This window comes from Callithrix jacchus, chromosome 5 (genome assembly GCF_049354715.1).
Source record: "Callithrix jacchus isolate 240 chromosome 5, calJac240_pri, whole genome shotgun sequence".
Taxonomy (NCBI): Eukaryota; Metazoa; Chordata; class Mammalia; order Primates; family Cebidae; genus Callithrix; species Callithrix jacchus.
In genome coordinates this window covers 163,424,000-163,429,999 of record NC_133506.1, presented here as the reverse complement: position 1 = coordinate 163,429,999, position 6,000 = coordinate 163,424,000, and positions in this window count along the sequence as shown.

The following is a 6,000-nucleotide window of genomic DNA, read 5'->3' as shown; positions in this document are numbered from 1 at the left end:
CAGCACAGAGGACAAGCTCAAAGAGTAACCTATTTTCCTGTCCTCAGCTCTTTTTCTTAATTGAAAAAATTCTGAATCCAAAATCTACAGGCTGCAGGATTCCCGACGGCTGCAGTGGAAGTGAAGAAATCAGTCTTTGTGGAGACGTTCCCCTTTCTGGAGCCTTCACTGGAAAGTTTTATGAAAAGTAAGATATAACAGAGTTAATGAGAGGCAGAAGCACATTTTTTGAAGACTCCAATTTTTCCTCACGGTTGCATCCTGTATAACATAGTCTAGTGGGGTTATATATTACTTTGCCAACTGGTTCCAGAAGTTGGTGAACTGTTTTAATAACCCTCTGAGGAGTTAGTTATCTTTTGTTGCTTATAGCATAAGCACCTCCTAAGACTGCAATTTTCTGGACCTCAATTGCCTGTGAAATCTTTTTTGGAAAGACTTTATCAAGTGTCAAGGGTACTGTCATCTTGCTTTTCCTACCTAGATATATTAGCATTTCATGCCTCAGTGAATAAAAAGAGAAAGTATGGAAAGTGGAAGAGGGAGGTTTGAAGCATCTAATGCAAGGATAGGGTTGCATATCAGTGGAAAGGAGATATAATGAGGTGTTTCTTATTCCAGAAAGATGGTAGAATGGAAATCATCACTATCATCCATCCCCAAACTCTCTAGCCTTGAATTTCCTAGGCACTCTTGACGACGATGATGATGATGATGATGATATAAGAAGCCTGATGCTTAAAGAGGGTTAATAACCTGCCCATATAACAAAACCAACAAGTGACACTGCAAGGATATGAACTTGAGTCTGTTAGAATCCAAGTTTGTGTACTTAGTCGTTACTGTATGCTGCCTCCTTGGTTCCCATAGGATGTCCACAGTGGAAGTGGCTATGGAATTCTAGAACAAATCTCACCGATAATCAATGCTAGTGCAGCACTGATGAGGATGACATCCTCTTTTGCTGACACCTTGACTTTTTCAAAGAAATAATACTTTCTACAAAACCCTAACATACTAGCTTCAAAGTTTTGTTAAGAGCATTTCTTTTTGCTTCTTTCAAGTTTCCCTAGCTGGCCATCTATAATCCCATTTTCTTCTGGAAACACACCCACTTTCCTTGATCACATGCCATGTGGGCATGTGACCTAGGCCAGCCAGTGATTGGACCCCACCTTGGCACATGGTTCAGCTGGGCTAATTGGAGACCTTCCCTGAGGTCTTTCCAAATGGAGGTGGTAGAGAAGACTGTTTAATTACATGAGTCAATAATCATCTTTTTTGTCTTGTTTTGCTTATTTTAAGTTGGAGTTTTGAAAGAGTCCCGATAAATGCAATTTTATTCCCAGTTCTTTTCAGTTTTTGTCTTATTGTAGGCCCCAGTGTACTTTAGCCATAGAAGAATTCGATTTCGTACCAATAAAGACCAAGATGTTCATTTGAGAGTAAATCAAACATGAGATAAAGATGGGAATGGTACCTATAGGAAAACATCGTTATTCCAAGTGTTGGAGGACATAGTTCCAAGGGAAGTTATAATATATCTTCTCAAAATATTTGTTTAAATATGGTAAGAAATTTTCACAAAGAGGAGGTGCTAGAGAAGATGTTGTTCTAAGTAGGAGGGTCCTAAAGATTTTCTGGATCTAATCTCTACTTTTTTTTTTTTTTTTGCCAAATTTGAGGACTCATCATACTTTAGACTTTATAAAATATTTCTCCTCTGGGTGCTTCTGTTTGCGTAAAATTTCTATATTGGGTATGCATGTTTTTTCTAGTGGAACCTTTCTTCATTGTGTATATCTTTTTCTCCCCTAGGGACCTACAAAAAAACCCACATATATCAGCTTGTTTTTCTAAATGGAGGTTTGTGCTCAACACAAAAATCTAGCTACAAGTAAATTATGCTCTGATCTTGAGGGATAAAATAAACACAAAGCAATGCAGAGCTGTTTTTGCTAGAGCCAAATGGAACATGACGTTCAGAAGTTTCCAATGGAGTTCTAAAATTAGAGTAAATCTTGGCAAAATGCATACTCATGTCCCATTAGGAATCTTATCATTTGAACTTAATTCTGACTACTGCACTCCTTACCCATTCCAGTAGCTCCTCGGAGGCCTGACGACCTGCCTCCGTGTGTTTCAGACCTGCACCAGGACTGCTGATTTCTTTTTTGCTACTGGCAAGATGTGTCTCAGTTGGGATGGAAATAGGGCAACAAAAACCTAATCAGTGAGCTAAGATGTGAAGACCAACCTCCAGCTCCTTGCTTCTAGGAAGTCCACTTGCTGCTGATAAGACATTGAGTAGTTACCACTACTCGGTCGGTAGGTGCTGGATCTAAGTCTTTGGGCTGGTCCTTGAGCGCTGGCTTACTGTAAAAGGCTCTCTGGATTATATAGTCTATAAGACATAGATCATTTCCAGGTTAGAGGCCTTTCTGGGTAGGTACCCTGGTTCAAGTGTGAGTGTCATCCTTATCAGTTCCCATCCAGAAGTTGTTAAAGGTGGCCATATGGTTGCCAATTAGTGTCAAACAAGGATAGGTGAACACTTGCTGACTTACCTTCCCGGGGCCAGGACACCAAACTTTACCACCAAGGTGGACCTGAAACTCTTCCTTCTTTTGTTTATGTGCCTCTAAGCACAAGACGTTATCCTATGTCCCCCAACTCATGAATCAGAGTATACATTTTAGTCAACCAGTGTCTTCTTAACCCCTTAACGTATTGTGTTCATTCTAATCTTAAAATTTAGTTACTTCCAGTTTCCCCGCTTGGAATGCTTCCCTCCATTCTCCTCTCTAACTTCTACTCCTCCCTCAAGCTCACCTCAAGTCTTCAAGATCCTCTGCGAGGCATCCCTGTCGACACTCTCAGCTCACTTCGATTGCTTGCTTTTCTCATTGTCGCCCATCACACGATGGTGGCTTCATTAACATCAGGATTTTATTCTTTCTGCAGTTGAGTTCTACTATTGTACCAAAGCATTCTGAAGGCAGGGCACATATTTCAACATTTCTTTTTTGTATCTCTTGCAATTTTGAAAGATGGGTACTTGGTGTTTGCTCAAAGTTTCATGTACATCCAACAAAAGATGTGCAAAATATACTAAAAGCTAGAGAACATCACTGGGATAGATTAAAGAAGGCCTAAGTAGATCTTAAGTATTTTCAACACACACACACAAAAAGAACTGCATGAAGCAGTGGATATGTTAATTGGCCTGATTGTGGCAATTATTTTACAACATATACATATGTCAAAACATCACATTGAACATCTTGAATATATACAACTTTTATTTGTCTATTATACCTCCTAAAGTAAAAACAAGGCTTAAATAAGTAGAAGTATAAACCATGCTCTTGGGTTGGACTCAGTGTTATGACGCAGAAGAACATCTTTGCAATAGCGGAAAAGACAAAGCTTTCATAAATAGCACAGAAAATGTACTAAACGTAAAGCTGATGAGGCACAAAATAAATTAAGATGAATTAAAAATCAGAATCTCTGATTATCAGAAGACACCATCAAGAGAGTGAAAAATAGAACCATGGATTGGGAGAAGATATTTACAAATCATATATCTGAAAAAAAATCTTGTATTCAAATATACGAAGCTCTCCTACAAAAAACATAGATATCCCATGAGAAAAATTTGCAAAACACTTGTAGGGTTTACAAAAGGTAAACTCTAAATGGTCATTAAACACATAAAAATGTGCTACTGACCTCATTACTCATCAGAAAAATGCCAATTAAAATCATAACCTTCAAAACCACAGTCACCGGAATGGCTAAAACGAAAAAGACATTCAATACCAAGGGTTGGCAAGGATTTGTAGTATTTGGAACTCCTACACACAGTTAGCATTCAGTGTTAGTATATAGTTGTTACAACCACTTTTCAAATCTATGCAGCAGGATCCCCTAAAGCTAAACATATGTGCCACACGACCTAGCACTTTCACTCCTAGATACACATGAGTGCATATGCTTATCAAGACACGTAGGAAGAACATTCAGAGCAGCACTATGCATAATAATAAAAAAGCAGAAACAACCCAAATTTCAGCAGCAGAAAGGACAGATAAGTGTGGTATATCCATACAATGAAATTCTTTCAGCAACAAAAATGAACAAAGTATGACTACGTGCAAGTCTCGATGAATCTCACAGACATTTACTGAGCAGAAGAGGTCAGACACAGAGTATCTAGTTCCATTTCTTTAAAGTTAGAAATGAAGCACAAGTCATCTATGGTACCTGTGAGGGTTTGAGATTGAAGGAGTGACTAGGAGAGCTTTGGGGATGCTCTGCTGTTCTATTTCTGCATCTGGTGGTGGTGAGAGGGTTTGTTCTTTTAGTGAAAATTCATTGAATTGGTCACTTATGATTAGCGTGCTTTTTCTTTATGTGAAGTGTTTATGCTTAAAAGCAAAAGGCTGTGTCCTAGGATGAGGAACTGCTGCTCAGCAGGGATTCTTCTCCCTGCTTCACCTCTGCTCATAAGCTCAGGAGTGGGAAATAAGGAAAGTTTGATTAAACAAACAGACTCATATGTCAGCTTTGAAACCTCATCTTGACCCTGGAAAGGAGAAAACACTGGTTTGAGCTACTCAATTCCTCCTCCTCCAACAAATTTTACAGATGTCACTTTGCTTGGCTTTCAACAGGGAGAGTATTTATTAGGAACATTCCCACCTCATTATCTCCGACTGTGTCTCATCTCCTGGCTTAGAATTTCATGGCTCATGACTGTGATCTTGTTGAATCCTGCATTATAATTGTGTATATTCTTTTCCTCTTCTACCACCTCCACCTCCTGAGGGCAACGTGGCCCTCTGCTACTCAGTTGTGTACATAGAAGAGGCTCAAGGCTGAATTTTTCTAAAATGTCATTTAGTTGGGTTAACTGGCTACAGCTCCACCTTATTAGGCCACCATTCCCACCAAAACTCACTGTGGTGCGGAGGCATTTTTGCTGATGTCTACATGGCCATAGGCATGACTCAGGTTCCTCTTGGATCTGCAGAATGGCTTAGGATAGTCCAACCAGAACATTTTTGAATGTTAAAGACAAATTGGTAAATATATTATCCTATTTTTGTGTAAATTCTATCGATATACCAAAGTAAGGTGTGAAAGTATTGGATTTAGAGTCTAGAAGTTCTGAATTTAAAATATTTTTACTGTAGCACTTCCTAACTCTGGGACTTTGATGGTGTTGGAGGGGGGCATTCAGCATCTGTTCTCTTATCTTTCCCAATGGGGCAGCAACGCCACCCCTTGGGAGGACTGGGAGGATCCATTCATGCATGCATGCATTCAGCTTTCAACAGCCAACACTTCTTCAACAGCACTCCATGTGTCAGGCACTCCACTGGCTCTGGGGATTCACAGAGGACTCATGGTCCAGTTGGTGAGGAAGATGTGCCAGTTCAGTATTTCTCATTTTTTTTTTCTTTATTGGCCTCTAGGGAGCCTTGGTAGACATTTTCTCATAATCTTCCCTTCTCCAACCTACGAAATTTTAATACCACAGATATACTGTATTTGTGTACTATATGTATATCTGTGATTTATAATTAAAATAACAAAAATTTTCCAGCCTCCCTCAGTCAAGAACCACTTCTGGCTGCCTTGAGGATGTCACCTCCTTTGAGAATGAAAGAAACGAATGATTACAAAGGAGTGTAGTGAGTGCAGTTGGCTGAAGGACAAGCTGCCAAGTTTGCCTCGTGGGTACGGGAGACTCACTACAATGGGTGAAGTCAGGAAGGGACTCAGGGAGAAATGTAGGATGCCAGTGACCCCAAAGGGGGAATCTGAACTTCCTGGTGGCCACAAGCAAGGGAGTTTCCCTTGGAAAGGGACAGGGGTGCACCTACTCAGGGTCAGCACAAAAGGAGAGGCTGAGGAGCAGGAGGTGGGCAGCAGCAGCCACAGAGGGCCTCGAATGCTGAGCCCAGGAGAGCAGACGTGACCCAAAGGAAA